The following is an 18549-nucleotide window of genomic DNA, read 5'->3' on the forward strand; positions in this document are numbered from 1 at the left end:
CCAATGCCGTCCCATCCAGGAAATGACTCCCTCTACTGGGCACGTATGGAATGAGGTAACACTACAAGCTGCACAAAGCTTCTGCTTACACGAGAGTCTTTTAAAGGGGAACTTGATGGAGTTTTAATTGCACAGAGCCTGTTGGGCAACAGTGATGCAAACGTGCACTAAGCCAGAGAGAGAGAGAGAAGTAGAAGAGGAAACAAATATTCCCATTGCCACTGATCATGCGTAGTCCCACACTGTTTACATCACTTTCTGATTTACTTCAAATTGGTCAGTGTGTGAAATCTCTAAGAGTGACTTCCATTTCCATTCCATTGAATGATAATACTTGTGCCAGTTTTTGTAGGGGAAAAAAAACCCCACAAAAAGGGTGCAACTTTCTTTTTAATATTCATATGGGCATTGCTATCTAAAGCTGGCATTTATTGCTCTGAGCAGATGCTTTCTTCTTGAATCATTAGTAACAGTTGTGATACAACTGAGTGGTTCACTAGTCCCCTTCTGAGGGGGCAGTTTAAGAGTCAACCATGCTGCTGTACAACTGGAGTCACATATAGACCAGACGGGGTAACAGAAGCAGGTTTCCTTTCCTACAGGACATTAGCAAACCAGATGGGTTTTTACAATAATCCAACAGCTTCATAGTCACTTTTATTGATACCAGCTTTTTATTTCCATATTCAAATTCTCAAACTGCCACAGTAGGATCTGAACTCATATTCTCCAGATCATTAACCCAGGCCTATGGATTACTAGTCCAGTAACATAACCACTACACTACCGTACCCATTGATTCTAGTGGGCTCTGTGACTAACCCATTCTTTACTGCCAGGGTTTTAAGCATCACCTGGACAGAGCGTGGAGAGGAAAATTTAGTGGGGAAAATTGCACATCGTTAACAGAACCCGCCGGATTCTCCTTCCTACCAGGCAGAAATCTACCCTAGTATATCTTCAGGTTCAGTGGCCTGTAAATCAGCGAGAGGAGATTGAGCTCCGTATTCTGTTCCTTACCTTCGCAGTGTGTCCCATTCCCTCTGTAATAGGATTTGCACTCACAGCGGTAGGAGCCAGCTGAGTTCAGGCACTGAGCATTTCGGTCACACTGATTCACTACTGGATTCGCACACTCGTTGACATCTGAAAACAACGGGAAAAAATAAACGGCCTGTGAAAGGGTGAGTGGAAGAGATGTGAGAATCTGGTAACAATCCCTGGCTGTGGGACCATCCTTCACCATGACTTTGCAGCCTCATTACAGCCTTGGTCCAAACATGGACAAAAGAGCTGAATTCCAGAGGTGAGGTGAGAGTGACTGCCCTTGACATCAAGGCAGCATTTGACTGAGTATGGCATCAAGGAGCCCTAGTAAAATTTAAGTTAATGGGAATCAGGGGGAAAACTCTCCAGTGGCTGGAGTCATACCGAGCACAAAGAAAGATGGTAGTGGTTGTTGGAAGCCAATCATCTCAGCACCAGGGCATCGCTGCAGGAGTTCCTCAGTGCAGTGTCCTAGGCCCAACCATCTTCAGCTGCTTCATCAATGACCTTCCCTCCATCATAAGGTCAGAAATGGGGATGTTCGCTGATGATTGCACAGTGTTCAGTTCCATTCGCAACCTCTCAGATAACGAAGCAGTCCGTGCCCGCATGTGGCAAGACCTGGACAAAATCCAGCCTTGGGCTGATAAGTGGCAAGTAACATTCACGCCAGACAAGTGCCAGGCAATGACCATCTCCAACAAGAGAGAGTTTAACTGCCTCCCCTTGACATTCAATGGCATTACCATTGCTGAATCCCCCACCATCAACATCCTGGGGTTCACCATTGACCAGAAACTTAACTGGACCAGCCATATAAATACTGTGGCTACAAGAGCAGGTCAGAGGCTGGGTATTCTGCAGCGAGTGACTCACCTCCTGACTCCCCAAAGCCTTTCCACCATCTACAAGACACAAGTCAGGAGTGTGATGGAATACTCTCCACTTGCCTGGATGAGTGCAGCTTCAACAACACTAAGAAACTCGACACCATCCAGGACAAAGCAGCCCGCTTGATTGGCACCCCATCCACCACCCTAAACATTCACTCCCTTCACCATCAATGCACCGTGGCTGCAGTGTGTACCATCCACAGGATGCACTGCAGCAACTCGCCAAGGCTTCTTAGACAACACCTCCCAAACCTGCAATCTCTACCACCTAGAAGGACAAGGGCAGCAGGCACATGGGAACAACACCACCTGCACGTTCCCCTCCAAGTCACACACCATCCCGACTTGGAAATATATCGCCATTCCTTCATTGTCGTAGGGTCAAAATCCTGGAACTCCCTTCCTAACAGCACTGTGGGAGAACCTTCACCACAGTTAGAGTTTGTGGATTCTCGGGTCTCTGTTGTGTAGTAGGGGACTGCTGTTCAGCAAGGGCCCTTGAGTATACCTTTTAATTGAAGTGAAATTGGTGGGATTCATTTAATTTGAATTAATTAGTTAAAGGGTAAGTCATGTCAGGACAGCCCAGCCCCGTGTTATGCTCTTCCTGCTCTATGTGGGAAATCAGGGACCCTTCCGGTGTCCCTGACGACCATGTGTGCGGGAAATGTATCCAGCTGCAGCTACTGACAAACCGCATTGCGGCACTGGAGCTGCGGATGGATTCATTAAGGAGCATTCGCGATGCTGAGAACGTCGTGGATAGCACGTTTAGTGAGATGGTCACACCGCAGGTAAAGGTTGTACAGGCAGGAAGTAATTGGGTGACCACCAGGCAGAGTAAGAGGAGCAGGCAGGCAGTGCAGGGGTCCCCTGTGGCCGTCCCCCTCTCAAACAAATATACCGCTTTGGATATTGTTGAGGGGGATGACTTATCAGGGGAAGGCAGCAGCAGCCAACTTCCTGGCACCAGGGGTAGCTCTGCTGCACAGGCTGGGAGGAAAAAGAGTGGAAGAGCTATAGTGGTAGGGGATTCTATCGTAAGGGGAACAGACAGGCGTTTCTGTGGCCGTAAACGTGACTCCAGGATGGTTTGTTGCCTCCCCGGTGCCAGGGTCATGGATGTCACTGAGCGGCTACAGGGCATTCTCAAGGGGGAGGGTGAGCAGGCAGAGGTCGTGGTCCACATTGGGACCAACGACATAGGTAGGAAGGGAGATGAGGTCCTGCATCAAGAATTTAGGGAGCTCGGTAGCAGATTAAAGAGCAGGACCTCAAATGTTGCAATCTCTGGATTACTCCCAGTGCCACGGGCTAGTGAGTATAGAAATAGGAGGATAGAACAGATGAATGCGTGGCTAAAGAGTTGGTGCAGGAGGGAGGGTTTCAGTTTCCTGGATCACTGGGCCTGCTTCTGGGGAAGGTGGGACTTGTACAAGTCGGACGGGTTGCACCTGAACCAGAGCGGGACAAATATCCTTGCGGGGAGGTTTGCTAGCACTGTTGGGGGGGGTTTAAACTAACTTGGCAGGGGGATGGGATACAGAGTGGAGCTACAATAGGGGGTGATGTGCAGCCACATATAGAGAAAAAAACAAGTCAGCTTGGAAGACAGGGCAAATATGTAAGGGCAAGGCTGGATGGCATCTATTTTAATGCAAGGAGTCTTGCGAATAAGGTGGATGAACTGAAGGTGTTGATAAACACATGGGAGTATGATATTGTTGCTGTCACAGAGACATGGTTGAGGGAGGGGCAAGACTGGCAGCTCAATATTCCGGGGTACAGAATCTTCAGGCGAGACAGAGGGGGAGGTATAAGAGGACGGGGGGGGGTCGCAATATTAATTAAAGAATCAATTACTGCCATAAGGAGGGATGATGTATTAGCAGGTTCCTCTAATGAGGCCATATGGGTGGAGCTTAAAAACAAAAAGGGGGCAAGCACTTTGATGGGAGTGTACTATAGGCCCCCAAACAGTCAGGGGGAGATAGAGGAACAGATATGTAGGCAAATCTCAGTAAATTGTGCAAATAATAGGGTAATAATAGTGGGGGATTTCAACTTCCCCAATATTAACTGGGATACTCAGAGTGTAAAAGGCTTAGAGGGTACAAAATTCTTAACGTGCATCCAGGAGAGCTTTTTGAGCCAGCATGTAGAAAGTCCTACAAGAGAGGGGGCGGTACTGGACCTAATTCTAGGGAATGTGGCCGGCCAAGTGGAAGAAGTGCTAGTAGGTGAGCACTTTGGTGACAGTGACCATAATTCGGTGAGATTTAAGGTGGTCATGGAAAAGGACAGGGAGGGGCCGGAAATAAAGGTTCTAAATTGGGGGAAGGCCGATTTTAATAGGATAAGGCAGGATCTGGCCAAAATGGACTGGGATCAGCTGCTTGTAGGAAAATCCGCATCGGAGCAATGGGAGTCTTTCAGAAGGGAGATTGAGACCACACAATGGCAACATGTTCCCGTAAAGGTCAAGGGTGGTTCCAAGAACTCCAGGGAACCTTGGATGTCAGGGGATATACGAGAATGGATTAGGAAAAAAAGGAGGGCTTTTGGCAGATACAAAAGGCTAAAGACGGAGGAAGCCCTAGAGGAGTACAAAAAGTGCAGGGGGATACTTAAAAAAGAAATTAGGAGATCAAGGAGGGGCCATGAAATAACACTGGCGAGCAAAATAAAGGAAAATCCTAAGATGTTTTATAAGTATATTAAGGGTAAGAGGATGACTAGGGAAAAAATAGGGCCCATTAGGGACAAAAATGGCAATCTGTGTGTGGAGCCGGCAGATGTAGGAGGGGTTCTAAATGAATTTTTTGCATCTGTTTTCACTATGGAGAAGGACGATGTAGACACAGAAATACGGCAGGGGGACTGTGATATACTCGAACATATTAACATCGAGTGGGAGGAGGTATTGGCGGTTTTAGCAGGCCTAAAAATGGATAAATCCCCAGGCCCGGACGAAATGCATCCCAGGCTACTGTGTGAGGCAAAGGAGGAGATTGCGGGGGCTCTGACACATATATTCAGAACCTCTCTGGCCACAGGGGATGTGCCAGAGGACTGGAGAACCGCTAATGTAGTACCATTATTCAAGGGGAGTAGGGAAAAACCGGGGAACTACAGGCCAGTGAGCCTAACGTCAGTGGTAGGAAAATTATTGGAAAAAATTCTGAAGGACAAAATTAGTCTCCACTTGGAGAAGCAAGGATTAACCAGGGATAGTCAACATGGCTTTGTCAAGGGAAGATCATGTCTGACTAATTTGATTGAATTTTTTGAGGGGGTGACTAGGCGTGTGGATGAGGGTAACGCAGTGGATGTGGTATACATGGATTTCAGTAAGGCCTTCGATAAAGTCCCGCACAGGAGACTGGTCAAGAAGGTACAAGCCCATGGAATCCAGGGTGCCTTGGCACTTTGGATACAAAACTGGCTTAGTGGCAGAAGGCAGAGGGTGATGGTCGAAGGTTGTTTTTGTGACTGGAAGCCTGTGGCCAGTGGGGTACCACAGGGATCGGTGCTGGGTCCCTTGCTGTTTGTGGTCTACATTAACGACTTGGATATGAATGTAAAAGGTATGATCAGTAAGTTCGCTGATGATACAAAAATTGGTAGGGTGGTAAATAGCGAGGAGGATAGCCTCAGTCTGCAGGACGATATAGATGGGTTGGTCAGATGGGCGGAACAGTGGCAAATGGAATTTAGCCCGGAAAAGTGCAAGGTGATGCACTTTGGAGGGACTAACAAGGCAAGGGAATACACAATGAAAGGGAGGACCCTAGGCAAGACAGTGGGCCAGAGGGATCTTGGTGTGCAAGTTCACAGATCCCTGAAGGCGGCGGAACAGGTAGATAAGGTGGTAAAGAAGGCATATGGGATACTTGCCTTTATTAGCCGAGGCATAGAATATAAGAGCAAGGAGGTTATGATGGAGCTGTATAAAACACTGGTTAGGCCACAGCTGGAGTACTGTGTGCAGTTCTGGTCGCCACACTACAGGAAGGATGTGATCGCTTTGGAGAGGGTGCAGAGGAGATTCACCAGGATGTTACCAGGGCTGGAGGGCTTCAGCTATGATGAGAGACTGGGAAGATTGGGTTTGTTTTCCTTGGAGCAGAGGAGGCTGAGGGGGGACATGATTGAGGTGTACAAAATTATGAGGGGCACAGATAGGAGCTTTTTCCCTTCGTTGAGGGTTCTATAACAAGGGGGCATAGATTCAAGGTAAAAGGCGGGAGGTTTAGAGGGGATTTGAGAAAGAACTTTTTCACCCAGAGGGTGGTTGGAGTCTGGAACTCACTGCCTGAAAGGGTTGTGCAGGCAGGAACCCTCACAACATTCAAGAAGCATTTGGATGAGCACTTGAAATGCCATAGCATACAAGGCTACGGACCAAATGCTGGAATATGGGATTAGATTCGACAGGGCTTGATGGCCGGCGCGGACACGATGGGCCGAAGGGCCTCTATCCGTGCTGTATGACTCTATGACTCCAAGGACTGCAGCGGTTCAAGAAGGCGGCTCACCACCACCTTCTCAAGGGCAATTAGGGATGGGCAATAAATGCTGGCCTTGCCAGCGACGCCCACATTCCATGAATGAATAAAAAAAAAACTGGACAAATATCCCAAGCAACAGATGGATACGTCCTTGTTCTTCAGCCATGGATTAACATAGAATTTACAGAACAGAACAGGCCATTCGCCAGTGTATGTGCTCCACACCAGCTCCTCCCACTCTATTTACTTGATCTCACCCTATCAACATATCCTTTTATTCCTTTCTCCCTCATGTACTTGTTTAGCTTCCCCCTTTTATCCCCAACTATGCTATTTGCCTCAACCACTCCAGGTGATAGCGAGTTCCACATTCTCACCACTCTCTGAGCAAAAAAGTTTCTCCTGAATTCCTTATTGGATTTGTTAGTGACTGTCTTATATTTATAGCCTCTGGTTTCGGATTCCCTCATAATTGGAAATATCTTCTCTACGTCTACCCTATTGAACCCCTTCATAATTTTAAAGACCTCTATCAGTCTTCTCTTTTCTAGAGAAAAGAGCAAAAGCCTGTTCAATTTTTCCTGATATTTGTACCATTTCAGTTCTGGTATTTGCGGGTGTAAAACCCGGAAGGGAAGTAGGCCAATCAATGCCTCTTCCAGGTTTCGCGCCTGGCAGCCAGCCTGATTGACAGGAGCTACACATCTGAGAGGGGGGCGGGGCGGGGGGGGGGGGGGCAAGAAAGAGAGAGAGAGAGAGAGAGACCGAGACCTCATCGGCCGTTGGGATAGAGATGGGGGAGGAAAAAGATCGGAAGGGAGACATGGGACATCGGGATCAAAGGAGAGACAATGGACATCGGGACCAGAGGGGGGCGGGGGTCCAGGCGGTATCGTTTTTAAGGCATGTTTATTAACTTTTTTTTACAATGGAAAATGTAATTTTATTTAATTTATTTTTCACTTCCCACCTGCTTTCACCAGGCGTGAATCGGAAGCCATGGGAAAGCTGCCAAGGTAACGTTAAAATCATTTTAAGTGTCCAATACACAAAACATTAAAGTACTTTAAGTACCTCAATGAGGTACATTACCCCTTTAATTGTCAGCCCACCGGATTTAAGTGGGGGCAGGATTTCCTAGTGGCCGATGTGTGCACGCATACAGATTTGCCTGAGTCTAATTCAAAAATGGGCGGGTTCCAGCCGGGATGTCTGCCCACTCCCAAAAACAGCGATTTTGATTGCCCCCCACCCCTGCCCTCAACCCACCTGTTTTTCCCTTTTAAAATCCTGCCCATTGCGTGTCTCAGAATTATCTCAAAGTGCATTGAGGTGGTTAAAATGATTAAGGGATTTGATAAGGTAGGTACAAAGAAACTATTTACTCTGTTCGGGGAATCCAAATCAAGGGGGCACAATCTTAAAATTAGAGCTAAGACATTCAGGAGTGAAATCAGGAAGCAGTTTTTCACACAGTGTCGTAGAAATCTGGAACTCTCTCCTCCAAACGGCTGAGGATGCTGGGGGTCAATTGGAGCTTTCAAGGCTGATATCGATAGATTTTTGTTGGGTAAGAGTATCAAGGGATATGGAGCAAAGGTGGGAAATGGAGTTGAGGTAGAGATCAGCCATGAAATAATTGAACGGTGGAGCAGGCTCGAGGGGCTGAATGGCCAACTCCTGTTCTTATGTTCATGTATCATGAATTACTTGGAGTACAGGGACCGCTGTATTGTGGGCAAATATGATAAGGTCACACAAAGACCAATGAAATTAAAGACTTAATCTGTGTTCAGTGATGTTGGTTGAAGGAGGAATGTGGCCCAGGATACATGGAAAACTCGCTGCTCTTCTTCAAGTAGCACCCTCATCTCTGAGTCTGAAGGTTGTAGGTTCAAGTCCCACTCTAGAGACTTGAGCACACAATCTGGGCTGACACTTGAGCGCAGTACTAAGGGAACGCTGCACTGTCAGAGATGCCGACTTTCAGATGAAAGAAAGAACAAACTTGCAATTATATAGTGCCTTTCATGATCTCAGGACATCCCGAAGCGTTTTACAGCCAATGGAGTACTTTTTGAAACATAGTCACAGTTATAATGCAGGAAATGCGGCAACCAATTTGTGCACAGCAAGATCCCACAAACAGCAATGAGATAATAACCAGATAATTTGTATTAATGATGTTGGTTGAGGGATAAATATTGGCCAGGACTCTGGGAGAACGCCCCTGCTCGTTTTTGAATAGTGCCGCAGGATCGTTTACGTCCACCTGAGAGGGCAGACGGATCCTTAGTTTAACGTCTCATCCAAAAGACAGCACCTCTGACAGTGCAGCACTCCCTCAGGAGTGCACTGGAGTATCAGCCTAGATTATGTGCTCAAGTCTCTGGAGTGAGACTTGAACCCATGACCTTCCGACTCAAGAGGCAAGAATGCTACCACAGGGCTACGGCTGAGAGACATGGTCAGACACTGTATAAATACAAGTCTTCCTGTTTTATTTTTAAAAAGAACAATTTGTTACGCGTGCTTCAAGAATGTAATGTGAAAGGTCAAACCTGTGCAGGTTGTTCTGCTTCCGGGTCTCGAGGTGTATCCTGGGTGGCAGCGACACTGGTAACTTCCCGCCGTGTTCACACAGCGCTGGGAGCAGCCGCCATTGTTCTCTGAACATTCATCCACATCTGAAAAGCAAAGGTCAGAGAACGCCAGGTCTGACATGTTCAATTTTGCTTTCTAAAAGCCAGAAGATGCCAATTAAAACACATCTTTCAACACTGAAAAACTATTGAACAAAGATTGAATGTAAAATCTAGGTGGACGCTCCAATTTATTGGCTCTGCACCTGTTTTTAATTCATTGCAATTTATTGCAAAGAAGGGAGAGAGAACAAGAGAGAGTGCAAGGGAGATAGGTGGGGGGGTCGGGGGGGGGGGTGGAGAGAGAGAGTGATATAGAGAGAAAGAATTAAAGCAGGACGAAGAGAGCACTAGAAAGGGGAGCGAGAAAGTGAGAAAGAGAGAATTAGAGAGCGTGCTAGAGGGGGAAGAGAGCAAGGGAGCATTAAAGGGGAGCTTGAAAGGGAGAGAACTAGAGGGGAGAGAGCATTAAAAAGAGAGAGCTAGAAAGGGGAGAGATTTTCTCCCAAAGGATTGAACACAGATTGCCTGACCAGAGACAATGGTGTAAGCAGAAACTATAATAGCTTTTGAAAAGGAAATAGATGAATATGAAAAATAAACATTTAAAAGGATACGGGGGAAGGGCCGAGTAATGAGACTGTGGATAGCTCTTTTGGAGAGCAGACACAGGTTCCGTGGGCCAAAGGGCCTCCATCTGTGCTGTAAGATTCTGTATTTCTACACAATATTAAAAACTTCCAAAGAACAAAAAATGGGGAGATTTTCTCATGGGAAGATTCAGTATTGGTTAATTTTTATTCTTCGACAAAAGAGACTCCCAGATCTTGGGGACTCATTCCAACAGACACAAATAAAAATCCTCCAAGGAAGACGTGGAAATGGGGAGATTTTACCCTGGGAAGATTCAGGCCCCGATATTAGCGGGGAGGTGGGATGGCAGTGGGGTGGCAATTGGGCACGTGGGTAACCCGCCCAATAAAATCTGTCCGTTCCCCACGCAATCGTGGGTAAATTGGAGCCACTTAATGTGGCTTCCGGGTTTGGCGCCCGAAACCTGCGCAGCGGGCGGACTGCGCACCCGCATCACAGGCTGTCAGCTGGAGGAGCTCTACTTAAAGGGGCAGTCCTCCAATGGCTGCTCCTGGTGCAAACACCCAAATTGAACAATGGAGCAGCCCAAGGGAAAGGCTGCTCCTAGATTCAGTGATGCCTCACTCCAGGTGCTACTGGGTGGGGTGAGGAGGAGGAGGGATGTGTTCTACCCAACGGACGGGAGGAAGTGCCCTGCCTCCGCCACCAAGAAGGCCTGGCTCGAGGTGCAGGAAGCGCTTCAATGACCTAACTAGGTCAGCCAAAGTGAGTACACTTATTGATTCTCCTACATTCCGTCTTCCACATCACCGCCCCCACCCCCCCAACTCCTTCTGCACTGCCAACACTACTCTATTACATCACTCCTCACACCCACTCAAAGCTCATCCTCAACCTACCTGCACTTACTCACCACTTCCTCATCTCCCCAGTACTCACCCCATCACTACCACTCAACCCAATCCTCATATAATGTCATGGCTCTGTCTCATACTCACCCTCTGATGCATCTCTTTCACGGTCAGCCGCACCCAAACCAATGCATTCAGCAGTTGGCCACGTCACCATCATTCACTCACGCGTCTCTACTTTCTCCACTTATAGAAACATACATAGAAACATAGGAGCAAGAGTAGGCCATTCGGCCCTTCGGGCCTGCTCCACCATTCAAAATGATCATGGCTGATCGTCTAACTCAGTACCCTGTTCCCGCTTTTTCCCCATATCCCTTGATCCCTTTAGCTTTAAGAAATATATCTGTCGCCTTCTTGAATACATCTAATGACTTGGCCTCCACTGCCTTCTGTGGTAGAGAATTCCACAGGTTCACCACCCTCTGAGTGAAGACATTTCTCCTCATCTCGGTTCTAAATGGCATACCCCGTATCCTGAGACTGTGACCCCTGGTTCTGGACACCCCAGCCATCAGGTACATCTTCCCTGCATCTAGTCTGTCTAGTCATGTTAGAATTTTATATGTTTCGATGAGATCACCTCTCATTCTTCTAAACTCTAGTGAATATAGGCCTAGTCGACCCAATCTCTCCTCACACGTCAGTCCTGCCATCCCAGGAATCAGTCTGGGAAACCTTCGTTGCACTCCCTCCATGGCAAGGACATCCTTCCTCAGATAAGGAGACCAAAACTGCACACAATACTCCAGATGTGGTCTCACCAAGGCCCTGTATAACTGCAGTAAGACATCCCTGCTCCTGTACTCAAATCCTCTTGCAATGAAGGCCAACATACCATTCGCCTTCCTAACTGCTTGCTGCACCTGAATGCTCACTTTCAGCGACTGGTGTACAAGGACACCCAGGTCTCGTTGCACCTCCCCTTTTCCCAATCTATCACCATTCAGATAATAATCTGCCTTTCTGTTTTTACAACCAAAGTGGATAACCTCACATTTATCCACGTTATACTGCATCTGCCATGTTCTTGCCCACTCACCCAACTTGTCTAAATCACATTGGAGCCTCTTTGCATCCTCCTCACAACTCACATTCCACCCCAGCTTTGTGTCGTCTGCAAACTTGGAAATGTTACATTCAGTTCCCTCATCCAAATCATTGATATATATTGTGAATAGCTGGGGCCCAAGCACTGATCCCTGCGGTACCCCACTAGTCACTGCCTGCCACCCAGAAAAAGACCCGTTTATTCCTACTCTCTGTTTCCTGTCTGTCAACCAATTCTCAATCCATGCCAGTATATTCCCCCCAATCCCATGTGCTTTAATTTTGCACACTACCCTCTTGTGTGGGACCTTATCAAAAGCCTTGTGAAAATCCAAATACACCACATCCACTGGTTCTCCCCTATCTATTCTACTAGTTACATCCTCAAAAAACTCCAGTAGATTTGTTAAGCATGATTTCCCTTTCATAAACCCATGCTGACTTTGACCAATCCCGTTAATGCCTTGCAAGTGTTCAGTTATCACATCTTTTATAATAGAATCTAGCATTTTCCCCACTACTGATGTTAGGCTAACTGGTCTGTAATTCCCTGTTTTTTCTCTCCCTCCTTTTTAAAATAGTGGGGTTACATTTGCCACCCTCCAGAGTCTATAGAATTTTGGAAGATGATCACCAATGCATCCACTATTTCCAGGGCCACTTCCTTTAGTACTCTGGGATGTAGATTATCAGGCCCTGGGGATTTGTCAGCCTTTAGCCCCATTAATTTCCCCAGCACTATTTTTTTTTACTAATACTGGTTTCCTTCAGTTCATCCCTCTTTCTAGACCCTTGGTTCCCTAACATTTCTGGGAGATTATTTGTGTCCTCCTTTGTGAAGACAGAACCAAAATATGTGTTTAATTGTTCTGCCATTTCTTTGTTCCCCATTATAATTTCCCCCATTTCTGACTGTAAGGGACCTACATTTGTCTTCACTAATCTTTTTCTCTTGACATATTTATAGAAGCTTTTAGAGTCCGTTTTTATGTTCCCTGCTAGTTTACTCTCATACTCTATTTTTACCCTCTTAATCAATCTCTTTGTCCTCCTTTGCTGAATTCTGAACTGCTCCCAATCCTCAGGCTTACTGCTTTTTCTGGCAATTTTATATGCGTCCTCTTTGAATCTAATACTGTCCCTAATTTCTTTTGTAAGCCACGGTTGAGTCACCTTTCCTGTTTTATTTTTGCACCAGACATGAATGAATAATTGTTGTAATTTCTGCACACGTTCTTTAAGTATTAGCCATTGCCTATCCACCATCATCCCTTTTAGTAAAGTTCCCCAATCTATCATAGCTAACTCACATCTCATACTTTTATAATTTCCTTTATTTAAATTTAGGACCCGAGTTTCGGATTCAACTACTTCACTCTCCATCTTAATGAGGAATTTTATCATGTTATGGTTGCTCTTCCCTTAGGGACCCTGCACAACAAGATTGTTAATTAGTCCTTTCTCATTGCACAACACCCAGTCTAGGATCGCCTGTTCTCTAGTTGGTTCCTCAACGTATTGGTCGAGAAAACCATCAAGTTTACACTCCAGGAATTCCTCCCCCACAGTATTATTGCTAATTTGGTTTGACCACTCTATATGTAAATTAAAGTCACCCATGATTATAGTTGGACACTTCTTGCATGCGTCTCTAATTTTCTGTTTAAGGCCCTCCCCTACATCTCCACCACTGTTTGGGGGCCTATAGACAACCCCCACCAACATTTTCTGCCCCTTGGTGTTTCTTAGCTCCACCCATACAGATTCCACATCGTGATTTTCTGAGCCAATATCCTTCCTCACTATTGCATTGATTTCCTCCTTTACTAATAATGCTACCCCACCTCCTTTCCATTTTTGCCTGTCCTTCCTAAATATTGAATACCCCTGGATGTTCAGTTCCCATCCTTGGTCACCCTGCAGCCATGTCTCTGTAATCGCAACTATATCATAACCGTTAATATCTATCTGCGCTGTTAATTCATCTACCTTATTGCGAATGCTCCGCGCATTAAGACACAATGCCTTTAGACTTGTCTTTTTAAGATTGCTCGTCATCTTAGTTTCATTTTGCACTATGGCCCTATTTGTTTTTCGCCCTTGTTTTCTCTGCCTTCCACTATTGCTTCTTCCCTTTCTGCCTTTTGTTTCTTTCCTTGTTTCCCCCCTCCTCTGTCTCCCCGCTCAGGTTCCCATCCCCCTGCCATTCTAGTTTAAACCTTCCCCAACAGCACTAGCAAACATCCCCGCGAGGATATCGGTCCCGGTCCTGCTCGGGTGTAGTCTGTCCCACATGTACAGGTCCCACCTTCCCCAGAACCAGTCCCAATATCCCAGGAATCAAAATCCCTCCCTCCTACACCATCCCTGCAGCCACGCATTCATCTGGTCTATTCTCCTGTTCCTGTACTCACTAGCACGTGGCACTGGTAGTAATCCTGAGATCACTACCTTTGAGGTCCTGCTTTTTAATTTATCTCCTAACTCCTTAAATTCACCTTGCAGGACGTCATCCCTTTTTTTAAACCTATGTCGTTGGTACCGATATGGACCACGACTACTGGCTGTTCACCCTCCCCCTCCAGAATGCCCTGCAGCCGCTCCGTGACATCCTTGACCCTAGCACCAGGGAGGCAACATACCATCCTGGAGACACGTTTGTGGCCACAGAAACGCCTATCTGTTCCCCTTACAATTGAATCCCCTATCAATATAGCCCTGCCACTCTTATTCCTCCCCTCCTGTGCAGCAGAGCCACCCGTGGTGCTACGAACTTGGCTCTTGCTGCTTTCCCCTGATAAGCCATCTCCCCCAACAGTATCCAAAGCGGTATATCTGTTTGAGAGGGAGATGGCCCCAGGGGACTCCTGCTCTACCTGCCTCGTCCTTTTACTCTGCCTGGCGATCACCCATTTCCTTTCTGCCTGTGTAATCTTTACCTGCGGTGTGACCAACTCACTGAACGTGCTAACCACGATAGTCTCAGCATCGCGGATACTCCACAGTGAGTCCACCCGCAGCTCCAGCTCCGAAATGCGGTTAGCCAGTAGCTGCAGCTGGACACACTTCCTGCACACATGGTTGCCAGGGACACCGGTAGTGTCCATGACTTCCCACATAGTGCAGGAGGAGCATATCTCGGGTGCGAGCTCTGCTGCCACGACTTGCCTTAGATTTACACTGCGTTCACCTCTCGGACTCTCTTCCCCCTCTCGGACTCTCCTTTTACACTGCGCTCACTTCTCGGGCTCTCCTTTTACACTGCGCTCACCTCTCGGGCTCTCCTTTTACACTGCGCTCACCTCTCGGGCTCTCCTTTTACACTGCGCTCATCTCTCGGACTCTCCTTTTACACTGCGCTCACCTCTCGGACTCTCCTTTTACACTGCGCTCACCTCTCGGACTCTCCTTTTACACCGCGCTCACCTCTCGGGCTCTCCTTTTACACCGCGCTCACCTCTCGGACTCTCCTCCCGCTCTCGGACTCTCCTTTTACACTGCGCTCACCTCTCAGACTCTCCTTTTACACTGCGCTCATCTCTCAGACTCTCCTTTTACACTGCGCTCATCTCTCAGACTCTCCTTTTACACTGCGCTCATCTCTCGGACTCTCCTTTTACACTGCGCTCACCTCTCGGACTCTCCTTTTATACTGCGCTCACCTCTCGGGCTCTCCTTTTACACTGCGCTCACCTCTCGGACTCTCCTTTTACACTGCGCTCACCTCTTGGGCTCTCCTTTTACACTGCGCTCACCTCTTGGGCTCTCCTCTTGCACTGCGCTCACCTCTCGGGCTCTCCTTTTACACTGCGCTCACCTCTCGGACTCTCCTTTTACACTGCGCTCATTTCTCGGACTCTCCTTTTACACCGCGCTCACCTCTCGGACTCTCCTTTTACACTGCGCTCATCTCTCGGGCTCTCCTTTTACACTGCGCTCATCTCTCGGACTCTCCTTTTACACTGCGCTCACCTCTCGGACTCTCCTTTTACACTGCGCTCATCTCTCGGGCTCTCCTTTTGCACTGCGTTCACCTCTCGGGCTCTCCTCCCTCTCTCGGACTCTCCTTTTACATTGCAATCACCTCTCGGACTCTCCTTTTACACTGCGCTCACCTCTCGGGCTCTCCTCTTGCACTGCGCTCACCTCTTGGGCTCACCTCCCGCTCTCGGACTCTCCGTTTACACTGCGCTCACCTCTCGGACTCTCCTTTTACACTGCGCTCACCTCTCGGGCTCTCCTCTTGCACTGCGCTCACCTCTTGGGCTCACCTCCCGCTCTCGGACTCTCCGTTTACACTGCGCTCACCTCTCGGACTCTCCTTTTACACTGCGCTCACCTCTCGGGCTCTCCTCTTGCACTGCGCTCACCTCTTGGGCTCACCTCCCGCTCTCGGACTCTCCGTTTACACTGCGCTCACCTCTCGGACTCTCCTTTTACACTGCGCTCACCTCTCGGGCTCTCCTCTTGCACTGCGCTCACCTCTCGGACTCTCCTCCCGCTCTCGGACTCTCCTTTTACACTGCGCTCACCTCTCGGGCTCTCCTCTTGCACTGCGCTCACCTCTCGGGCTCACCTCCCGCTCTCGGACTCTCCTTTTATAGAAGAGAGCCCAGAATGCACGGGAGAGGGCGAGGACCGGAGGGGGGCCACAACAGATAGTCGTGTTCACGGACGTGGAGCAGGAGGAGCTGGAGCTGAGCTGCAACCTCAAATGCCTGTCCACTGGGGACGCCGAGACTGACACCCGACAAATGGCTGGTGACAGAACTTTAACATTCAGCACACACAATATCAATTGATGTTAACATGCCTTGCAGGCTTCAGTAACTCAACATCTGTCATCATGCTTAATATTGCCTTCTGTTCTCTCACAGGGCCTTCAGCGACCGCTGTGACGGCAGAGGGCGATTCCTCAGAGGACCTGCCAGCCCCTGAGAGTCCACTGTCACATCTGAGTGAGCCATCCACCAGCGCAGGTACACACACCTCAGTGGGTCCGCATCCGCAGTTAGTTGGGGTCGCACATGGTGAGTTACCACACACGTGAGCACGAGCAGACACTGGTGGCAGGGGCAGCTGTGGAGAGTCCGTGTCAGTAGGAGCACTCTTCTCCAGGCTCTGCTCAGCTGGACACAGATGCTGAACCCTGGGGGCCATCCTTTAAAAGGAGAATGATCGAGGGGGAGCAGCACATTTGCGAGGTGCTGGAACAGGTGCCACGCCCACTCTCCACAATCGTGCAGAGGATGGAGGAGTCCAACTCCTGCATGAGTGGAATGATGGCACAGGTACAGGAGGGCATCTCTGAGATACTGTCACAGGGACGTGAGGGCATCTCTGAGATAGTGTTGCGGGAAAGTGCAGGAAAGTCTGCGATGGAGAGAAGGCTAGCCTCCATGGAGCTTCAAGCACAGCTCACAAATGAGTCCATTCGGGCCCTGACAACGGCCGTTCGGACTCAGGGTGAACAACATTCTGCAGCCTTAAACAGGCAGGCAGATACTCTAGCACAGGCCTTACAAGGCATCACACATGTCCTCCAAACTGTCATCTAGCAGAGTGGTAGGAGTGGTGTGGGCCTGGCCCAGGGGAGGGATGATGGCGAAAGGGGACATGGAAGTGGGGACGCCACTCAAAGTGCCCCCACATCTCACCCATTGCCCCCCTCTCAACCAGTACCCACAATGCTGCCTCCTCTCCAGGTGGCCGAGTCTGCCCCTGCACAGGTGCAGGTGGAGCAGTCTTTGGAGGGGCCCTCACGGGCACCGAAACCCAGAGGGCATAGGCCCAAAGCATCTAATGGGTCAGGACATGAACAAGAGCAACCTGCCACTACCTCTGCTGCAGCCACAGGGGATGCAACACGTAGAAGTAATCGGAAGCGAAAGGCAAAGGTTTTGTAAGCACAAATGGGGTGCATAAGGGTGTTTGATGGTTGGTCATGTTTTTTATTTATATTTGCTTTTTGTTAAACACACACTAAATATTATGATTGTCACCGCTACTGCCACATCTTGGCCATTCTTGACTGGCTTCTGTAATAAGGCCCTTTCACGAGGTTCACCATGAACGCCCACACTTGATGCCACCCATTGGGTCACTCTACAGTGGGTGTATGTGTAATTGCAGGACTGTTTTGTGCAGGGAGGGGGAGGGGTGCTTGTGTGGCCGCTGCTCGATCCAGGTGCTGAGGACTGGACTCTTCACACTATCTGATGTTAGGAGAACCGTCACATATCAGTGACTCCCTGGCCTCATGAGCACACAGGTGAGCTGCTGTCCTGCCCATGGTTTGGTCCGCCTCCGCCTCTGCCACTGCCTCCTCCTCCTCCTCCTCCTCCTTCTCCTCAATGTGGGAGGCAGATGTGGATGGGGCCTCCTCAAGCAGCACCCCTCTCTGTTGTGCCATGTTGTGCAGGGCTCAACACACGACTATAATGCGTCCCACTCTGTCTGGTGCGTATTGAAGTGCTCCCCCAGAATGATCAAGGCACCTGAAACGCATCTTGAGCAGCTCTACAGCATGCTCAATTGTAGACCTGGTAGCGATGTCGTTATCATTATATCGACGCTGTTGCTCAGTGGTGGGGTTTCTCAGAGGTGTCATGAGCCACGTGTGCAGGGGGTATCCTTGTCCCCCAGGAGCCAACCCTTACGGGTGTTCAGTGTGTGGAAGAGGGGCGGGATGTTGGATTCCTGGAGGATGAAGGAATCGTGGCAGCTGCCAGGGTATCTGGCGCACACGTGAAGGAATCTCTTGCGGTGGTCACAAATGAGTTGAGTGTTGATAAAGTGATAGCTCTTGCTGTTGATGAACAGGAAGGGCTATGTGGAGGTGCTCGTATTGCTATATGGGTGCAATCGATTACACCCTGCACCCGTGGGAAGCCAGCCACAG

The sequence above is a fragment of the Heptranchias perlo genome, chromosome 18 (assembly GCF_035084215.1).
Source record: "Heptranchias perlo isolate sHepPer1 chromosome 18, sHepPer1.hap1, whole genome shotgun sequence".
Classification (NCBI taxonomy): domain Eukaryota; kingdom Metazoa; phylum Chordata; class Chondrichthyes; order Hexanchiformes; family Hexanchidae; genus Heptranchias; species Heptranchias perlo.